General features: G+C 43.6%; 1 protein-coding gene across 2 annotated transcripts in view; it reads right to left on the reverse strand.

The window, feature by feature from the left end:
* The window catches only part of TRIQK (triple QxxK/R motif containing), a 64796-nt gene extending 56430 nt beyond the window's left edge, over positions 1–8366 (reverse strand). Inside the window, exons 1-2 of one of the 2 annotated variants that reach the window (XM_074884423.1) lie at positions 8296–8352; positions 5856–5952 (exon numbers count right to left, since the gene is read on the reverse strand). The gene's annotated coding sequence lies outside the window, so the exon portion shown is untranslated. Of the gene's footprint in view, positions 1–5855; positions 5953–8295 lie in introns of both variants that reach the window. The other variant, XM_074884414.1, reaches the window with a different exon arrangement.
* Between the last annotated feature and the right edge of the window lie 13357 nt (positions 8367–21723).

Raw genomic sequence — 21723 nt, forward strand, 5'->3', positions numbered from 1 at the left:
AACTGCAGGTTTGTTCTCTTCCTACTACAATTGCTCAGTCCGGCCACTATTGCACCAAAAGCTGTACAAGCCTGTAATAAAGCTTAAGAAGTTTAAGGAGAGCTCGGTCAGCTCTAAAAAGGACTTTAGCTAAGTTGCTTCTGCTTTTAACTTCTAAAATACTCTATTCCATGCACTCAGCTTTACAGCCACCCCAGTTGTTTCCACGTTGATTTTTTTTAATAAGGTGAGTTAATGAAAATGTATACCAGCATAGTAGAGGGAAAACATCTCTCCAGCTCTTCACTATTTCCAGCACTGATAGTGCTTGAGTCTGAAGGCTCAAAAACAGACAAGAGACAAGTTTGGTCAGAGAGCCATTGCCCTGAGGCTTCTTCCTACACACACCATTCCCTCCCCTTGAAGGTCTCCTCAAGGTACAGTACGTACTCTATAGAGTCCTTCTATGGTCAGGATACAGAATTGAACTGAGCCTATGCAACATACATTACTTGTGTGCAATAAATGACAGAATGCAAGTGCTTTGAATTCTTTACTCTGCATATATGGCTATGTTTTAGTATGGTACCCACATTTAGATCATAATTTCCATGGGTCTATATAAACATGCATGAAGATAAACAGACTCTCTTCCCATGTAGAACTGGAAGAATTCATCAGAAGCTTTGCTTTGTAAATCATTTCAGATGTATTTTACCGAAGCCATAAAGGATATTAGCAAGTGCGCTGGGACCTTTTGTTTTAAATTATTACGATCTGTTACTCTAACAGAAGTTACTAATATTATTTAACCCCACTGGTGTACTTAAAATGAAAATAGTTTGAAGGTTTTTTTAAATAGGTTTTGGGTCTATACTAATCATTTTTCCAGAATACCCTCTTCCTGTTTATCCTGTTGGTCTGCTCTTTTGCATACCCAGAAAGATACCAAAATAACCCAGGCTTTCAAATTATCCTATCTTGAAGAATAAAAAAGGAAACAAATCTAAGAAGCCTTTGTTAACCTTTTCACTTATGGATTACGGATTCATTCATAAATGAAATAGCATATGTCAAAAAATTTCAAAAAAAGTCACATCCATCCTTGCTCTGATCATTTTATGATTGCAGAATCAAAAAAACCCCAAATATTAGCTGCTGCAATTCTTTGTGGTTCCATTAAAACCGTGCTTAAATTTAATCACACTGAAGCCTAAAGTTGAAAAATCATATTATAGAAAGCTTTCCATGATGCACATATACAACAAAAAGAGACAATGCTTCCCACGCCCTCTGTAATGGGAAGAAATGACAAATTCACACAGATGCGCATAGCCTTGCCTAGGACACTCGACACTGTATCTAGGAGGGGCTCTGCTCTGCAGCAGCAAGGCGGGGCATATAGTAGAGCTTGTTGTGGTCCAGCTTGTTGTGGTAAGGTAGCCACGTGGTCAGAAACATCACGGCAAGCTTGTGCCCACTCTCAAGCCCACCTACCAGAGGTAGTACCATTAACAGAAGGACCTTCATCATACTTTCAAATTTTTCAGGATGGGTTTTTCATACAAACAGAACTAGACGTAAAATTCCAGCACCGGTCTTATTACAGGGATTTAAACCACCTTCCTACCTCTCCCCCCACCTCTTCTAAGCAGCACCAGCTCTTCCTGACACTGCCCTGCACTTGAATCCCCTCTGGCTACAGGAGCTTCTTCACAAACCCCAAGTCTTCCTCCAGTCATAGCTTTACAAGATAAAAATCTTCCATTCTGCACACACATTCAGCATTCCTTCTTCCTCAATGCATTTGCAGACAAACTGCATTTTAACAGACTCATGTTACCATGATCTCAGCAATGCTTTATACTTCATCCCTTCATCAATCCAGCAATCACTGAACCATCCATTGTTTGTCACTATTGCTTCTATGTTTACACACAGACAATTGACTAAAACAGCAAAAAGCATCACACCAAGACAAATGCTGGGGAAAGTCGCCACAAGCTCTCATCCATTGACAGTGGCCTCCAGCCTTTACTTCTTAGTGCTGGCAGCTCACCAGCTCCTTATCCATTTTATTGTTACTGTACAGTCCTAATTTTTAATTTAATTTTAGTTGAGTAACAGTAAATCAAGGACCTAATCAAATTTAAATGCTAGCTATACAAATAGTGTACTTTCAGTCTGACAGCCAAGACACAAAACAAAAACAAGGAATACACTCCTTTAGGTTAACTGTTTCCTTTTGACAAGAAGGTAAGTAATACAATACTTGTCTAGCAGTAAAGTAAGTGATGCAATCTTAATTGGAGGCAGCATAATCAGCTCCACACACGAGTGCAACACTAAAACCGCCTACTGGACAATTTCTATGGCATACATACTACATGAAAGAAAGATCTATGGTTTTTAATATGATCTTTTGGGCATGATCACTTTTAAGAGTAGACAAAACCATCAGGTGAGAATCTAAGTAGAGATGGCGATATGGGTAATCCAAGTACTGAAATGTCCTACCTGACTTGGTACATTAACAAGTTGAAAACATATGTAATTTAAAATAAAAAGTTTAAATCACGTTCAACTTGAAACTACAGGGGAGCATCATAAACAAACTTTGGGTATCTGAGAGGCTTTGAGATGTTGCCGACCCGGGTGTTTAACCACCTCGCTGCCAGGGGTGAGCAGCCTGTAAAAAAGAGCAACAAGAGGAGGTACGTTCTGCCCCCAGGACCCTGGACCCCATTCCCAGCCTACGCACCAGAGCAAGCCACCCAAAAAGAAATGCGAGTTAAGGTGAGGGAAGCAAACTGAGGTGCAGGTATTGCTGGCTCTTCTGTACAGACTGCAATCTGAGGGGTGGGGAGAAGGCGACCAGCTGGCAGCATCTTAAACCACAGCTTCTAAGGCTTCCAAAGCACATCTGTCAGAGCCATTCGTGAATAAATTTGAGCATAAGAGTTTGTAGAATTGAGAACTTCATATGTAAAGATTACAATAAAAACACAATAGATAAAAGCACAAAAAGCTACAAAGGCTGATTGATAATGTAAATGTGAGAGGGAATTATCATGGGTAAACTTAACCTTTTCTTCATTTACACCACACAGCACAGCCGGAGAGAAAACAATTGAAACTTTGAAATCTACTACATTTCCAACCCAATCTGTTTTCCCACTATAAAAACCAGTTCATAACATAAAAGGTTATTTTGTTCCATTATTTATTTTATTTCAATGAAAATACATGAGGATAAATTTGGTTTTCTGGCTAGAGGCAACCAACTACAGGCAATGTAACTCCATCTTTTATTTTGTTGTCTTACTTAATAGAAATAACAGCATTAGTTGCTGACAACAAACTTGTGTACAAAATGGTGTGCTTCACTTCGCCCTCTGGATTTTAACTTCCCAATACCATTCTCAACATTCTCACCGTTCACCTAGTGCTAACCTTTGCTCTTTCCCTCTCTCATACTTCGCCCTTTTTGGTGTAAGCGACTTCTCCATCATAAGATTCTGCTGTCAGAAGTGTCTTTCCCCATTTATTCACTTCACCAGCTCAGTATCTATTCCTGGATTTCTGTTTCACCCTTCCTCTCCTATCTCCCATCCTTCTTTACACCTCCTATTGGGTTTACATTGGCTAATTCATAACACTGTGTCTTTCCAATTCTGCCCTGTTTTTGATGTTAAAACATACTGGATGAAGGACAATGCCAAGAACAATCATGACACATGAATAAACAATATTTTGTTGATGTATGAATTATCCTATTTAACACTGCAAGAAGCCCTGGGACACAATAAACTGTATTGTATAAAGCTCCACTGTATCATTGCAATATGTGGTTAAAGAGGCAAAAGCAAACTTAAAAATCACTTAACACTGATTTTTAGCCTCGCTGTTTAAAAAAAGCAGAAGAAATGTGAAACAAAGGGATTAGCACTGTCCATGTCAAGAATGCCTGGAGTAAGCGTTTACTCAACCCATCGAATTACAGGGGTATCTATGCGCAGCTAGTGATACAAAAGCACTTGGGGTGCCTTGACATTTTCCCATGACCTTCAAACATAATTCTAATGAATAAAAATGTATCAGGAACCATAGGCAGTTGCAGATAATTTGGGGATATTAAAGCCGTATTAATGGAAGTCCTACTTGGAAAAATACATGCAAGTGCTTTTTCTCCTTCTGTAGCAGTACCAGTGACAATATATGTTTGTCATTACATGAAACAGAGTTCCCTCCTAAATGGCATACATACAGCTTTTCTGGAACTATCCTTCCTTCTTATCTTCTTTCCAAATGGAAAAAAAAAAATCTTACCTGCTTATTCTGTGTGTCAAAAAATACTTCAAGACTAAAACTGATTATTAAAGAGCCGTAACATAAATTGTGTTTCTTCATCTCCCTTACCAATGACACCATGATGTTTATGCTGTGCATAATACTGCAGTGATATATGAGATCATCAGCTTGGTAACTAAAAACAGTTTCACTGTGCCTGTGATTGATAAACTATGGAAGTATTAAAACATTAAAAATGTTAATCTTTGTAATAATCTCCTGAAAAGTTTTATATTAATTTAAACCATCGATCATTTTAATATTTAATCATTGCAGACTTCATTTGAAATGACGATAGCCATTCACTGAAAAGCACTTCATTTTTTATTTTAAAAAATTATCAGTTTGTATGTATTCTATAAATCTCTTCACATTTTTCCTCAATAAAAAGTAAAACTGCAAACAAATGAAAAAATGTACAAGAGCAGAAAAATTTAAAGCAGTTTGTGTCAGAAAACATATATTTTTGCAGTCCTGTTTCCCAAGAGTGACTGTATTACAACAGTAATATCATAAGAGAGTCGCAGGACTGAGACAGACTTCTACTGTAAACGGAAATCATTGACTTCTTTGTCTACACCTTACAACCATCTATGTTTCGTTCTCTTTATGTATCTAATAACACATAAATATAACAATTTACTTATGAAGTGTTAAGTATTTAATAGATTGACTTGGCTCTCCAAGATGACATTAAACTGGTTTAGGGTTTATTAACGTGTAACCCCATTTTGTAACATTAGCCTGCTTTAGCAACATATAAAGACTTTCCAGAGTACCCTATCCTTGTCTGTAATTCACAGCTTGTCTTGCTAATGAAAAACGTAGATTAATATGGAAATATCCCAAAGAAAAACAAAACCCAGAACTTCCTAATTATGAAAAAAATCTCACAGAAACTCTAAAATTCCAACTGCAATTAACAGTACTTAATCTTGATGGTACTCGGTTTCTTTTGAAAGATTTTTAAAACTATGTAGGAAACAAAAACTAATTCACAGAAACAAATTGCACAGAAAAATCCAAGGAAAATGTCTTCATTGCACTGTAAAAAAACCCTTGTCTTGTTTTCTACGTAGAGTCTCCTAAAATTGGATGTTTTCTGCAGCTACTGCCATGAAGTACAATGAGCTTAAATCATCCTTTAAGACTAGGCGACAGGATTTGGCTGAAGTATTTGAACAAAGTAAATCCTAGATATACACTGGGCAGTATCACAGGTTAATGTATTAGCTTACATGACTAGTCTTCATTCTGCATTTGTGACCAATGGTGAGTTGGAGGATTTTCCCATACCTGCTATAAAGCTGGCACACAAACTGGCCTCCTTTTCTGAAGAGACTGCAGAGTGGAACAGTAAGAGCTATGAAGTTAGGGAACTGGCAGAAGTGCATACGGAATCTTCCAGTGCATATAAACTTACTCTGTATAGTTCCAAGTTTATGAAAATAAAAAAAAAACAGTAATAAAAGCACTGCCTTTATTCTTGATTTTACAAAGAAAAGTATGTATCTTGTGCATATTACCTTTTGATAAAGTCTGTTTTTAAGTAAAGATGTATGGAAAAATCCTGTTCATTCAACGTGATGCAGTAATTGAATTCAGGAACTCAGCTGCCTGCATCTGAAATGGGAGGGATAGTCCTGTTTTTATGGAACTTAATAGAAACACATATATGTGTTTGTATGTATATCAATATAAGATTTAAAGTTAATTATAAGAGGAGTTTTACCAATGCCAACAGGAATCTCTGTTTTAGTCATATGAAGTAATCTTTCAAAACCTAGCTATCTGAAGAGTTCCCACATCTATGTTGAAACAACTAGGTATTTTCTATATTGCTTTTACAGATACAACATACTATCTTAGACAAAGAAGTCAATTGTAGAACATTGTTGTAATCTCTACTTGGTTAAATTAATAAATCAAATCCACAGAACTACAGGATTGTTGATGCTGGAAGGGACCTCTTGAGAGCATTTACCTGGGCTCATCTACCTCTGCTCAAACAGGTTCAGCTATAAGACATAAATTATATAATTGTAATTTATTTTATAAAAAAACCTCTACATATTGAACCAAGAATAACAGCAAAAAGTGAGCAATTGCCTTTTCCTAAAAAAATGTATCAGCTGTTTGTATTGGTGTGATTAATTTATTTCAAAGTCAACACCACTTCTTTGTTTTCTCTATGCTCATGCTTACTGTACTGACCTGAAGTAGGCTGACATCTTCATGGCTTCCATGAAGATAAAAAACATGTCCTAGAAGGGTAAATTGTACTAATTCATGATCAAAGATAATCATGCCAACAAATGCATCTGCCAAATTTTTCCTTAGTGAGCAGATAAGCTATTTTCTAAGCAACAAAGTTTGTCCCTAAGCCCATTTTGTACCAAGAGGTGAAGTGGTTCAGCCAAGGATGACATGCCAAATAGCACTACGTAAGAAATGGTCCACTTTTCCCCATGCCTATAGAGTTTTGTGTATCCCTTAAACATCACTTTCTACAGTTTTCTACTATGGCAGTCACACATCAGTAGCACAAGATGGAAGAAAGTCAACACGTCTTCAGTAACAGGTACCCTTCCATTCTGATTAGCTCTTTAGGAATGAGCCTGGTCCCCAGCAGCAAAGAACTTGAGCCCTGTACGACATGGAATTGAATTACTGTGTGTGAACACGTGTGCTGTACATACAGACCACTTGTACCATTAGCTCTTCTAAAGGGGTTTGCTGGTACTACACTCTGTCCTCATAATTAGTAGGCTAAGGTAAGGCAGAGTAGTTTGAGAGCTACATGAATATGCTGGCAGAAATCCCTGCCAACACTTCATGTTTAGAAATGTTGCAGCTCCCGTATTTCTGTCCAGGATTTTCTGAGCTAAGCATGACCAGCGCACTCTGCAGAAAACACAAAGGAGTCCAATGTATCCGGAACACATCCCGGCTGCAAGGTAAACACAGACAGCTCAACAAGCCCAGCTTGTATCAGATTTACTGCATACGCACAGCTGGCCGACCACATACAGCCCTGATACACACTGCACATGGAGCGGCTCTGACACGTCCTGGTCTCACTGCGTGTGGGGGGTCAGCCTACACATGCACACACACACATACAGAGCAGCTGTTGTGTCCAGTTCCCAGACACCCGGAAACCCCACACAGACGGGGTTTCACACACACATACCCAACCACACTGCGATGGTTGGCAGCACACGAAGGCTTGAGCTCCTGAGGGAAAGCCGTGGGGTGTCCTCACACGGAGGCACCACAGGCGTCTGTCAGCTCAGCCAACCTGAGAGCCCCCGGGCCAGGCCTCGAACACAGCCCTCGCCCAAGAGACGCCCTGGTAATGGGTTTATTTCGCTCCAGATCGACCAGTCACAGCCCAACGAGGGACCTGCCTAACAGCACCTGTGGGCACAGGGGAAAGAAGCCAGGCAGCCAAGGAGCGCTCGGTACCGCGTAAGGTAGCACCATTAGCCCCAGCCCTGAGAGGAGCCGCCCGCTCCCGCCTCCCGGGCACAGCGTACGCCGCCGTGGGGGGGGAAGAAGAAAAGACAGGGGGGCTTTTCCCGCCCACACCCAAAATGGCCGCGCCGGCCGCGGCCGCTGACCCCTCCCGGCCCCTCAGCCCCCGTTCCGGGGGCGGCACCCGGGCGCCCGCGGCGCCGCCCGCCCCGATTGGCAGCGCGCTCCGGCCAATAGCGGAGGCGAGCGCTTTCTCCCGGCCAATGGCAGCGGAGGCCCGCGGCGGACAGCGGGCCGGCCGAGCGCGCCGCCAGGGCGGACGCTCCCTGCCCACAGGCCAATGGCGGCGCCGGAGGAGCGGCGGGGCAGCGCGCCCTCACCGCCCCCGGGGGGGGGGGGGGGCGGTTGCCGTGACAACCGCAGGCCCGGCGGTGCCGCCTGGCCCTGGCGCCCGCGGCCCCTCGCCCACCCCGGGAAGCGGCGCGGTACCTCGGGCCGAGCGGCAGAGCTCCGCCTCCTGCCTCCTCTCTCGGCGGGGCGACTTCCTGTGCTGGCGGGGCTGCCGCCGCCTCCTGCCCGAGCGTCCCCGCCGCCCCGCCTCCCGCTCCCGCCCGCCCTGCCGGGCAGAGGCCTGCGCGAGGCCGGGGCGCCGAGCCCGCCGGCGGGGGGACTGCCCCGGCCCCGCGGCACCTGCGGCGGCGGGAGCGCTGCCCGGCCCCCGCCCTCCCCCTGCGGCGCCCAGCAGCTGCGCCCGCAGGTGGGCCGGGGAAGGTCCTCGGGCAGCGGCGGCCCCGGCCCAAGCGTCCGGCCTCGGCCCCGCAGCGACCGCCTGCCCTTTGGGAGGCCTCGCTCCCGCCTGCCTGCGCCCCTCGGGTGTCTCCCTGGGTTTTCCTGGGGAGATGCTGTGGGGGAGGCTGAAAGTTCAGTCGTAGAGTATTTCAGCATCCTCCCTTCACACCCTCCACTCAGTTTTTACCACTCTTTCGCCTACCTGTATCAGAATTGTTGCTCCAGCCATGTAGAATAAAAAGCACCTAGCCACCTTCAGATCATCACCATTGCAAGCCCACTTCACTGAGAACTTCCATAAAAGGTCCTAAAAATATAACACATGGGAAATTATTAATCCTGTCAGGTTATTTTTCACCATTTTGAGTTGTATCTACGTCCTTTGTAACATAATTCATTTACTTTGGTGCAAGAAGTAAGCCAGTGGCTCTTGGAACAGCTTACTGATTAATATTGCAAGTGCATGCTTTGCTTCCTGCAAAAATGGCAGTTGATAACCAAGTGTAACACTCCCCTGTAAGGAAAGTACACAAAAAAGAAATATTTGCATTTGTTTACCTCTGCAGTTTAGGAAGTGAAAGCCGTACCCAGCTGAACTTTCCCATCTTTCTAGATGACACGCATACGAAGTGGAGAATGAGCCTACAGAAAAGTTGATTAATGTGAGTTTCCGTCTGGCATGTGTACCAAACCGCAGAGTTTTCTCCAGTCATTTCTGTAGCAAGCTTAATGGATGGCTGAAATGAAACAGCTTTCTTAGAAATACAGCCTGTCCTGATTTCGAGTGATGAGACACAAAGCTTTTTTTGTACCTTTTCTGCCAAGAAGTCTCAAACTAAGGATATTTAGCTGCTTTGAATGTTGCAGCTCACTGGACACAACCTTAGGTTTTCTCCCCAGGGTACGTTGTCCCCTGTGGAACAAGGGGTGTCACACCCTCTATGGGCACCAGCTCTGATTTTTCTAACTTCCGTGTGTTCAGAATTTTCAACAAAATTTTATTTCATTCTTACTCCTAATGGTAAGCCAGGAACCCCATACATGCAAAATATTTTAATACTTTATTTTGATTCCTTGATTGTTTTAGTACAATTCAGTTAAACCCCAGTCATGATTATGCTCATGGATATTTGAATATGGTATTATATGCAAAACAGCAATCTCATTCAAATAGCTGTTCCCAACTGATTTTTGACCGCGTAATCACAACCAAAATAAACAAATATGCAGGAATATCAGAATCAGTGTACCCAGCTACATGATTTTGTGTTATCTGAACCACTACTGAGGAGTTTGTCCTTGTGAGTCCTTGTAGCACAATATCACCTAATTTCACCTAATCACAATATTCATTTCACCAGCAAGTTATTCTTCTAAGTAATAAACCTGTGTATGCCCAGCAGCCTCGATACTTAATCCATAAATAAGTCATAAAGAATTATGACTTCATGAAAAGGAGCTCTACAACCACTGAGAAATTTTCACCATTTTTAGTCTCACTGTCTTTAATTTCTTCATTCTTAATCCTCATTTTATGGGAAAAGTTTGTTTCCCATTGTGGGGTTTCATCTGCAGAGAAGGCATGCATACTGGTGGAATGGTCAGAAGGGCAGTTGACATTTAGATGATAGAAAGTACTACTGACAGGCTTGCTGTGTTTTGTAGGATAAGAAGCAGCCTGGGTGGAGTATATGTGTTATAGGATATTTATAATCTGTCTCTTACAGGTATAAATACACAAGGGAAGCAATTACTAAATATGTAACTATAACTGAAATGTACATCAATCAGAGAGGAATATCTTATTGATCTTGCCATATCCATCAATTTGATGCCATATCCCTTGAGCAGATGAATTAAAAAATCCAAAAGGGTTTTTTAAATTTACACAGTATTTTATCTCACAAAATTGTGAAGAAAATGTATCAGCTGTTGTTTTCAGTGACAGTCTTTTCCTGCTTTTCCTTCTATTTTTTGTTTCTTCACAAGATCTTCAACTTACTCCAACAATTTGACAAGAATCTGTCCCTTTTTGTTCTCCTATGCAGTGGGATTCAACTTTATGATCTGTGAAACTTTTTTTAATAGAAGTTAAGCCTACTGAAAATAGGCTTCCTGTTCTTATGTATCTTTTGCAGAGCTCTTAGAAGCAGACCCTGAGCTTTCAGAGTTCAGTAGATGAAGGGTTGGGAAATGATGCTCAACATCTTTGTTCCAAGATGACAACACAGATTAAACTAACATACAGAAAACTAACTCCCCAAAATGCAACAACTTGTCGACTGTCTAATTTGATGTCTCATCATGTATGTCTAACCACCATGTTAAGGTCAAAGATGTGAAAGAATGTTATTAATTATTTTTGTTCTATTCATTTTGCCGTCACTATGAGTAAGAGTTTTGCCCCCATCTCTCATCCAGAACTGTAGCTTGAATGTTGCCAGTATTAGCCCCAAATGGGGCTAATATTCAGGCTATCATTAAATCTTTCAGATAATACTTTACTCCAGAACTTCTAAAAGGTACAGTATTCTCCATCCAACCACAAAGCTAAAACTCTCTTTATGCTCCTGTCACTTCCTAACAATGTCATTTCTGGTGGCTTTGACAGATACAGTCTTGCTCTGCTCATATCCAACCAGAACTGCTGCTGAAAGAAATAATCCCCTTAGTTTATCCCTTTGTCCATGTCATTCCTCACTTTGCATCTCTCCAGTGTCTCCCATCTCTACACTGGCTCTGTATGCACTTTGCCTTCATTTTGAAATCCTTTATTCCTACCCTGTGTTATTCTCCCTTAGCTTTAATGTTGCTTCTCGCCTCTGACTAACCTGTAGGATACTGGCTTACACTGTGCTTTTATTCAGTTTTTTTTAAAACAAACCCTGTTTTGCTTTCCCCATGTAACACTGTTAACTCTCAAATCCATCCAAAAGACAAGTATGGCAGGATAGCTACTGTAACTTGATGCCACTGGTGTGCTGAGCCTACTTCTGTCATGCTTCTCCCATATTTACTATTTCTGTCTGTTCATGTCTTGTCTTACATCTCAGTTGCAATTTCTCTAGCACAGGTACCTTCCTTTTGCTCTTTGCTTGGTTAGTATTTAGCACCACTGTCCCTAAAATCAGACATTCCTAAAACCTCTGCAGCATTGCCCGTAGCAGAGCAGCCCCAGACAACTGTCCTTACCCCTGTTCCCCACGGGGGTAGAAGGGATGCAGAGCCCATCCTCTCTCCTTCCAGCCTTCTAGCTGAAAATCCCAACGCAGTGTCAGTCATGATAGATGGCACATTTTGTGACACAGACAGCCTGCCATTAGGACAAACTCATTTCACTAAAGAACCATCTGATGGTAATGACTTTCAGTCACAGACTGACCTAGGCTGGCTCAAGTCAGTGTGCTGGAGGTGAAAGGCTCCATATTCCATTACCAGTACTCTGAGCCATCAAGTCTGCTCCACCCCACCCTTACTTAATCTGTATTGATAGACTTGGTAGCATTTTCCTAACTGCTATCATCCATACAGATGTCTGCCGTCATTTTGTTGATACAGTCAATCAATACTACATTAAATGTTACCTTCAGTTCACCCTTAATTGTCTAAAGTAGATGTGGTATTTTCATTATTTATACAACTATGCCATTAAATTATGCATTCCAGATTAAAAGAATAAAAGACTTGTTTACATTATTATTATTGCTCTGGCATCAACTTTTGGATTTCTGTGTAAAGAAATTAATCTCCTATCGGAGGGGGAAATGGGGACTGACAAGCACTAGCTCCTGTTGCCTCTGGGACATAATTATGCTTGCAAATACAAAACCGGAAAAATCATAAGCTTAACACAGTAGACACTCTTGAAAGTTTCATCTCAGCATGAAGCTATGTTTTAATTATTATTTTTGTCTGCATTGTTCAGATCGACAGTGCACCAACTAGAATAAGTGCTTATCCTAGTTAATTCTTCATGAGGCTTATGTCACTGGAAGATGCATTTAATTTATTTTCTTTTTCTTTTCTTAAGACAGCACTGACTAAGTGGTTATCTATAAACATTCAACAAAGGTTTTACTACTTTAGGGCCAGATCCAAACCCTGTTGAGTCAATTGGAAACTTCAAAGGTCTTTGGAAAAGGCCCTATTAAAAGACAGAGGTAAGCTGTGATTTGTTTGGGGACTCTGCAGAATAAAAAAAACCCCTGATTTATAATCTACAATATTAACAGATTTCCTATATGGTAGAGATTGTCTGTTCTTATGAACTGAATTTGTACACTCTAACATCCCCACACATCTCAATAATAATTTTTTATATATAAAATATGTCCATATTTTTTCTAATACAGTCCTTGGAAATATGATTCTATATAATACATATAGTTCTTACACCTGAAAAACTGTTATCTGTGTTCTGGGAGAAGATTTTCACATTTACTGTTTTAATTAGATAATTACAATGATGCATTTCATATTGGGAAAAATCACATATTTTGAAAATTACTGTGATGCTATTTTGGTTCATTTTTTAAAAAAAGCTAACCTGTTAAGTATCAACATAATAGTTATTATAGCATCAAAGAAAAAGCTTAGCTTCCGAGAATGAATGTGGGTTTTGCCATGCCAAAATTAACCAAAGAGATGCTCTGCCTCCAAATATTAGTGTGGTCTTCAGGGAAATGAAAACCCTTGAAAATACAATTTTATAATTATTTTTAATGTAGTTTGGGAGCCAGGTTCTCCATGTTGCAGGATAGTGCCCCAAATTACTAGGTTGATACAGTTCTCAGTTTCCCCCAGAAATCTCCATTTTGTACAAATAATAAAACATTCCATTAAGTCTGGACTTGAACTCACTCCTCTCCCATCTCAGGTGTGTGCCTTAACTGAATTATGCACTGTCCTCCTTTCTACGCTACTATTTCATTAGCTAATACAGAGTTGAACACATCAGTAGCAGAAACAGAGAGCTTTTCCTCATACACCCAGTTACCCAACAACAGAATCCTCAGGGCCCTCTCCTAGCAAGTGTGTAACCTGAAATCTAGTCTTTGTTTTAAATCAAGTCAAAGGAGCGGTTGAAAACAATTCCCACCAGGTGAATACCCTTTCTTCTGGACTGCAAGGTAAACCAGGAATTTCTTCTCCGTGAAGAGTCTTCTCCTTGGAAAACTTCATGTAAGGCATGATCTGAGAAGTGCCATGAGACCAAATGCTATTATGCCAATGAAACTGGCACGATGATGCAGCAACTCTCTGAGAGTCTAGTGTCTAAGGGACAACTAATTGTTGGACTTTATGTGAATATCACCTAAAGCAGCAGTTAGATGCCTAAGTCCCTTCGCATATTCAGCCAAAGGGACTCTGTAAGATCCCAGCCTCATGAACCTCAATCTGTTTAATGCAGCAATGGAAATTTACTAGATGTTCTGATCACCATCTATGAAAAGCTATCTGAGCAATCAAAACCTGGTGACAAAGAACTCCTTAACCTTTATATACTCTTAGAAAGAATATATATATAAAGAGCTGATAGCTGGGAGTTCAAGCTCAACAAACTGAGAATAGAAAGAAGGCATACACTTTTTCTAAGCATTATACTGGATTCTCCATTGTTTTAGTGAATAGGTGTTTTTTTTCCTCCCAGAAGAGCAGAATTTTTTCCATGAGGATGTCTCCTGGCTTTCAAGAAACTGTAAAACAAACTAGGGGGTGATGATCATCCCTCTCAGCTTTACACTCTATGCTTCTACTCACAGAATCACAGACTCATCTAGGTTGGAAAAGACCTTGAAGATCATCCAGTCCAACCATTAACCTGACAGTTCCCAACTACACCATATCCCTAAGCGTTATGTCGACCCAACTCTTAAACACCTCCAGGAATGGGGACTCCTCCATCTCCCTGGGCAGCCCATTCCAACGCCTAACAACCCGTTCTGTAAAGAAATGCTTCCTAATATCCAGTCTAAGCCTTCACTGGTGCAATTTGAGGCCATTCCCTCTTGTCCTATCTCTAGTTACTTGGTTAAAGAGACTCATCCCCAGCTCTCTGCAACCTCCTTTCAGGTAGCTGTAGAGGGCGATGAGGTCTCCCCTCAGCCTCCTCTTCTCCAGACTAAACACCCCCAGTTCCCTCAGCCGCTCCTCGTACGACATGTGCTCCAGACCCTTCACCAGCTTCGTTGCCCTTCTTTGGACACGCTTGAGTAATTCAATGTCCTTTTTGTAGTGAGGGGCCCAAAACTGAACACAATAATCGAGGTGCGGCCTCACCAGTGCCGAGTACAGGGGTAAGATCACTTCCCTGTCCCTGCTGGCCACGCTATTTCTGATACAAGCCAGGATGCCATTGGCCTTCTTGGCCACCTGGGCACACTGCTGGCTCATGTTCAGCCGGCTGTCAATCAACATCCCCAGGTCCCTCTCTGACTGGCAGCTCTCCAGCCACTCCTCCCCAAGCCTGTAGCGCTGCTGGGGGTTGTTGTGGCTGAAGTGCAGCACCCGGCATTTGGCCTTATTGAAACTCCTACAGTTGGCCTTAGCCCATCGCTCCAGCCTGTCCAGGTCTCTCTGCAGAGCCTCCCTACCCTCGAGCCGATCAACACTCCCACCCAACTTGGTGTCATCTACTGAGGGTGCACTTGATCCCCTCATCTAGATCATCAATAAAGATGTTAAACAGGAGTGGCCCCAAAACGGAGCCCTGGGGGACACCACTTGTGACCGGCCGCCAACTGGATTTAACTCCGTTCACCACAACTCTTTGGGCCTGGCCATCCAGCCAGTTTTTTACCCAGCAAAGCGTGTGCCCATCCAAGCCTCGAGCAGCCAATTTCACCAGCAGAATGCTGTGGGAAACACTGTCAAAGGCCTTACTAAAGTCAAGGTAGACAACATCCACAGCCTTTCCCTCATCCAATAAGCAAGTCATGCTGTTGTAGAAGGAGATCAGGTTTGTCAGGCAGGACCTGCCTTTCATAAAGGACCTGAAATCTCTCAGCACACTACAAATAGTAGTTCAGTATTTTATTTCTTATTACTGTTTATTATGTGCTCTCCCTTTTTATTTGCTACTTAGTAGACTTCTCTCAATAGTTTAAATGCCTTATGGTCATTCATATCACTCATATTTGAGTGATTCAGAAATAAAAATTAATTAATCTTCATTTCAGGCCTATAAGATAAAGGGGTAGCAGCATCACAGTTTTACAGATGGGAAAGTGTGGCACAAAGAGCAGCTGGGAGGATCTGGGAAACTACAGACCAGCACATCTGCACTTCTGCAAAGAGAACTGGATTAATGCCACATATGGGGGCAGATACCCCATAATTTTTGAGGATAAGGGTCATGCCTCCTGCATCTGTTAGAGTTCTTTGAAAGAGTCACCTAAAAAGGTGGCTAAGGATGACTGGTCAAAATATTATAACTGGAAAGCCAAAACAGCTAAGTTGCTGTGGGATAAAAGGAAAGTTACTTCTCTTGTTTAAAGCCTAGAAAAAATAAATAGAAATAATAGCTCTGGTTTTGTATCAGTGGAATAGTGGCATATTCACCATGATCTGTCTGGGATCCATGCTGTTCAGTACAGTCCTAAATGACTCAATAGTAAGGCAACAAAATTTTCTGATTATACAAAATAATTAAAAGCAATCAAAAGTAAAACTGACTTCAAAGATTAACAGAAACATACCATGATATTGAGGGATTGCATTTTAAAATGGCTGATGAAATCCAGCAATAAGAACTGTGCATGCACCATGGGAAAAATAACTATCCATACAAAGGATGGACAATAACACCATTATCTGCAAACTTGCTGAGGGTACACTGTGCCCCATCATCCAGATCATTAATGAAGATGTAAAACAGGACTGGACACAGTATTGACCCCTGGGGTGCACTGCTAGTTACTGGCCTCCAACTGACATTGTGCCACTGATCACCACCCTCTGGACCTGGCCATTCAGCCAGTTTTCAACCCACCCTCACTGCTCATATAGCCCATACATCAACAGGTTGCCATGTCAAAGGCCTTACTGAAGCACAGCAGATAATATCCACTGCTCTTCCCTTGTCTACCAGGCCAGTCATTTCATTGTACCAATTTTATCAAGTTGGATTTCCCCTTGGGAAGCCATGCTGACTACTCCTGATGATTTTCATGTTGTTAATGTGCCTGGAAATGCGCCTGTGCCATCACCTCCCCAGGGATCAAGCTGAGGCTGACTGGACTGTAGTTCCCTGGGTCCTCCTTCTTGCCCTTCTTGAAGATAGGAGTGATAATTGCTTTCGTCCAGTTTTCATGCACTTCTCCCAGTCACCATAATCGATCAAAGATTATCAAGAGTGGCCTCTCAATGACATCTCTCTTAGCACTCATGGGTGCATCCCATCATGGCCCATGGACATAGGTACCTCCAGATCGCTTAAGTATTCCCTGACCTGATCCTCTTCCACGAAGGGTACATCTTCCTTGCTCCAGCCTTTCCCCCAGTCTCTGGGACCTGGGGGCCCATCTTTCTAGTAAAGACTGAGGCAAAGAAGTCCTTCAGTACGTCATCCTTTACCATCTTTACCACCTCGTCACTCACCAAGGTGATCAGCGCTGGTGCAGGCACGTTTCTTAGCAGAGCAGGAGAACGCAGGGTACAGGGGTGGTTCCTGAGCCAGGAAAACCCCAGGGGAGTGCAGAGACCTGCCAGGAGCTAGCAGCTCTCACAAGAGAGAGCAGCTGACGAGGTGTGGGTGGGGCCAGGAGTAACGGCAGCCACCCCACACACCCACAACTGGCAGCCCCAGGGAGCACCAGGCACCAGGAGCCACGCAAACAGAGCGGGCAAACAGGGTGTGGCACGGCAGCCAGGGCACGGCATGGTGGTTGGCGTGGCAGTTCATGCGGGAGGGCGCCTCTTCGAAGGAGGGGCATTCCACTGGCCAAGTGGAGAAGCTTGAAGTACACATAACCCAGCAACCGGGTACCGTTCTGTGACCATCTGCATAGGCGAAGGGCTCTCATCCTACCTGACCCTCAAGGCAGGATGGTGGACACTTGTCTGAGAGCAAAAGCTGCAGCTCCGGATGGGGGCTCCGCACCATCTACCCTAGCGGTGGCCGATGCCTCCACCCATACAGAGCTGCTGAAGGGAGAGGCTGCAGGGCAGACCTCAGACTGGAGGAAGGGCTTACACCTTTTTCCTGGGGCAGGGACAGGCAGCAGACCTGCCTGCGAAAGGTCTACCCAGGTGAAGGACCTCCTGCAGCAGATGCCTGAGCTGCAGGAGGTGGTGAGAAGGCTGCATAACATCAGGGAGGCTGAGAAGGAGTTAGATAGCTGGTTCCAAGCGCAGTCTGCAGTGGACCCTCAGCCCATGGCCAAATAGCCCAAACCTCCCCCACCAGCACACACAGAAGGGAGGGGGGCCAATAATGCAGAAGAATGGAAGCTCGCAACTGCAAGGGCCTGCAGGAGGAAGAAACTTCCCCCAAAGCCTGAGGTGCCCTTGCAGAACTGCTTCACCTCTCTGTAGACTGAAGGGGTAAGATCCATCTCATCACAAGAGATGCTGGAGATAAGGAAGGCAGCCCAGCCTTCTCCCTGTATAACAACCAGTGCAACTAAGAAAAGGTGACGGGCGATAGTAGTAGGAGACTCTATTCTGAGAGGTACAAAGGCACCCATCTGCTGACCCAATGCACTTTCTAGAGAGGTGTCCTGCTTACCATGGGCTCATAGCAGGGATGCCACTGACAGACTACCAAGCCTCATACAGTCCGCTGACTATTATCCAGTGTTGTTTCACGTGGGCACCAGTGATACATCCAGAAGCAGTCTAAGAAGTATGAAGGATTACAGAGCCCTGGGAGTGGGGGTAAGGGACTCTGGAACGCATGCAGTTTTTTCATCAATCCTCCTGTTTAAAGGGAGGGGGTTTGAAAGGGCCAGTTGAATCTGGCAAATCAACAATTGGCTATGGGACTGGTGCCACAGCCAGGGGTTTGGATACTTAGTCCATGGGACTTGCTTTGAGAAGCCTGGTCTACTAGGGGCTGATGGAGTCCATCTGTCAGAGAAGGGGAAGAGCATCTTTGGTCATAGGCTTGCCAAGCTGTGAAGAGGGCTTTAAACTAAAATTGCAGGGTGAGCAGAACCTCAATCCATCCCACTCCTACCAGTTTGGAGCCAGTGCCAGCAACAGATGTCCAGAGCCTGGAGAGGGATCACAGGTCAGGAGTAGAGCACTTGAAGAACATCACAGAGGAGTTCCACCCACTAAATCAGCTTCATCATGGGCCCAACTTAAATGCCTCTTATGCAAGTGCACAGAGCATGGGGAATAAACAAGAGGAGTTAGAGACATGCAGACGTTTGTAGGGCTATGATCTTATTGGCATCATGGGGATGTGGTGGGATGGGTTTTATGACTGGAGCATTGGAATGGAAGGATACAGGGTCTCTAGGAAGGACAGGCAGGGGAGACAAGGAGGGGGGTGTCACCCTCTATGTCAGTGACCAGCTGGAGTGCATGGAGCTCTGCCTGAGGATGGATAAGTTGCTGACCAAGAGCTTGTGGGTCAGGATTAAAGGAAGGGCAGGGACAGGTGACATTATAGCAGGGGTCTGCTACAGGCCACCTGACCAGGAAGACCAAGCAGATGAGAGCCTCTGTAGACAGATAGGAGCAGCCTCACATTCACAAGCTCTGGTCCACATGGGGGACTTCAACCACCTTGATATCTGTTGCAGGAACAAGAAGAAAGGGCATAAGCAATCCATGAGGTTCCTGGAATGCATTGATGATAACTTCCTTCTCCAAGTGGTAGAGGAGCCAACAAGGAGAGGTGCTATGCTGGAACTTGTTCTCACCAACAAGGAGAGGCTTGTGGGGAGTGTGAAGCTCAAGGGCAGCCTTGGCTGCAGTGACCATGAAGTGATGGAGTTTGAGATCCTTAAGGCAGCAAGGAGGGTGCACAGCAAGCTCGCTACTCTGGACGTCAGGAGAGCAGACTTTGTCTTCTTCAGGGATCTGCTTGTCAGAGTAACATGGGATAAAGCTGTGTGGTGTGGTTGACATGCTGGAGGGAAGGGATGCCATCCAGAGGGACCTCGATGGGCTTGAGAGGTGGGCCCATGCAAACCTCATGAAGTTCAGCAAGGACAAGTGCAAGGTCCTGCACATGGGTCGGGGCAATCCCATGCACAAATGCAGGCTGGGCGGAGAATGGATTGAGAGCAGCCCTGTGGAGAAGAGCTTGTGGGTGTTGATTGACAAGAAGCTCAACATGAGCTGGTAATGTATGCCTCTTCTATAAAGACAGGCTGAGAGAGTTGGGGTTGTTCAACCTAGAGAAGAGAAGGATCCAGGGAGACCTTATAGCAGCCTTCCAGTACCTAAAGAGGGCTACAGGAAAGGGGGAGAGGGACTTTTCACAAGGGCATGTTGTTATAGGATGAGGGGTAATGGTTTTAGACTGAAAGAGAGCAGATTTGGATTAGATATAAGGAAGAAATTCTTTACTGTGAGGGTGGTGAGGCACTGGAACAGGTTGCCCAGAGAAGCTGTGGCTGCCCCCTCCCTGGCAGTGTTCAAGGCCAGGTTGGACGGGGCTTTGTGTAACCTGCTCTAGTGGAAGTTGTCACTGCCAATGGCAGGGTGGTTGGAACTAGATGATCTTTAAGGTCCCTTCCAACCAAAACCATTCTATGATTCTATGTCTTGTGTAAGCAGGGCCGCTGTCTCACTGAGCAATGGGCCCACATTTTCCTTAGTTTTCCTTTTGTCACCTAAATATACTTATATGTTAGGTTTACCCAGGACTGTTCTTTAACACTGACGTCGTGGCACATGCCCGTAATATTATTCCCTCGAACCCTCTAGAACAGTTTTACAGCATGCAGGCTACCTGTTAGTAACTGTTCCTGATGGATGATGACTCATGCTTCAGGAAGCTACAACTATGTTTGGGAATAGTTTGGGAGAGAGCTAGCTGGCATAGGCCAATTCTATGTTGGCCACTGTTGTAGCTATTGAGTAGCTTAGGTGATCAAATGCAAGCGCCCAGGATCAGCCTCTGGCAGAGTTTGTACTGCTGTAGACACAGCTAAGGCTGTGCCTGTATTACCATTCAAGAAAGAAATCCTGAAGTCACTGTATATCGTTATCTGAAAATATCAGCTCAGTACTTAGCACAGGTCAAAAAATCAAGAGAATAATCAGCATTTCTTAGAAAGAAACAGAGAACAAAACAAAAATCCTCATTATACCACAGTATGCAACAATGTGTTTGTATCTTGAATACTGCATCCTGTCACCCCATCTCGGGAAGGTGAGACACATAAAACCAGAAAACATTATGGAGGTGGATAACAAGGATGATCAGATTTGGCTACTGTACAAGAGAAGATTAAACTGAATAAAGCTCTTCATCCTGGAAAAGAGATAACATGAGAAAGGGACAGAAAGTCATTGTTTGCAGAGTGTAAATAAGGAGCTGCTTCCCAAAAATAAAGAAGAGGGCACCAAATGAAAAAATCAGGCAGCAGGTTTAAAACAGAGGACCTTGCTGGACCGTGGACCTACTTCCTTGCTTTACCTTATCTGGGATGGTCAGTGGACCCAGTTATCTCCCCGGTTTTGCCTGTCATGTACAGATGCTGTGGGTTTGGGTCCTCCTGGTGAGGGCAGTGCCTGCCCTGTGGCCACTGGCAGCTCCTGGTCAACCTGCCTTGTGGAAGAACCCTGCTTTTGCTCCTTCCTGGTAGCAAATTTGTAATTCAGCCAGAAGTTCCATACCCTATTGTATGGTAAAAGTCTGTATACATATCATTTGCATCCCAAGTAGATAAATATCACATTCATCTCTTTTTGAAGTAAGTTTTTGTGTTAAAGTTACTGCCATCAGAGCAGCATTTATGTATAGTTAGTGCTTAAAGCTACTTAGAAACATTTCTTCTCAGTTAATGATTGTTTTATGTGGGCAGTGTTAGACTATATATTTCATATATTTTGTGGATGGGTAATAAGATTATTCAGTTAAATGATTACATGATTCAGACTGAAGTAAGTATGGCTTCTGCAGAGTTTTGTCTCACTCATCATGACAGGTTACATGTATTTCAGAGA

The sequence above is a fragment of the Strix uralensis genome, chromosome 1, assembly GCF_047716275.1.
Source record: "Strix uralensis isolate ZFMK-TIS-50842 chromosome 1, bStrUra1, whole genome shotgun sequence".
NCBI classification, from domain to species: Eukaryota; Metazoa; Chordata; class Aves; order Strigiformes; family Strigidae; genus Strix; species Strix uralensis.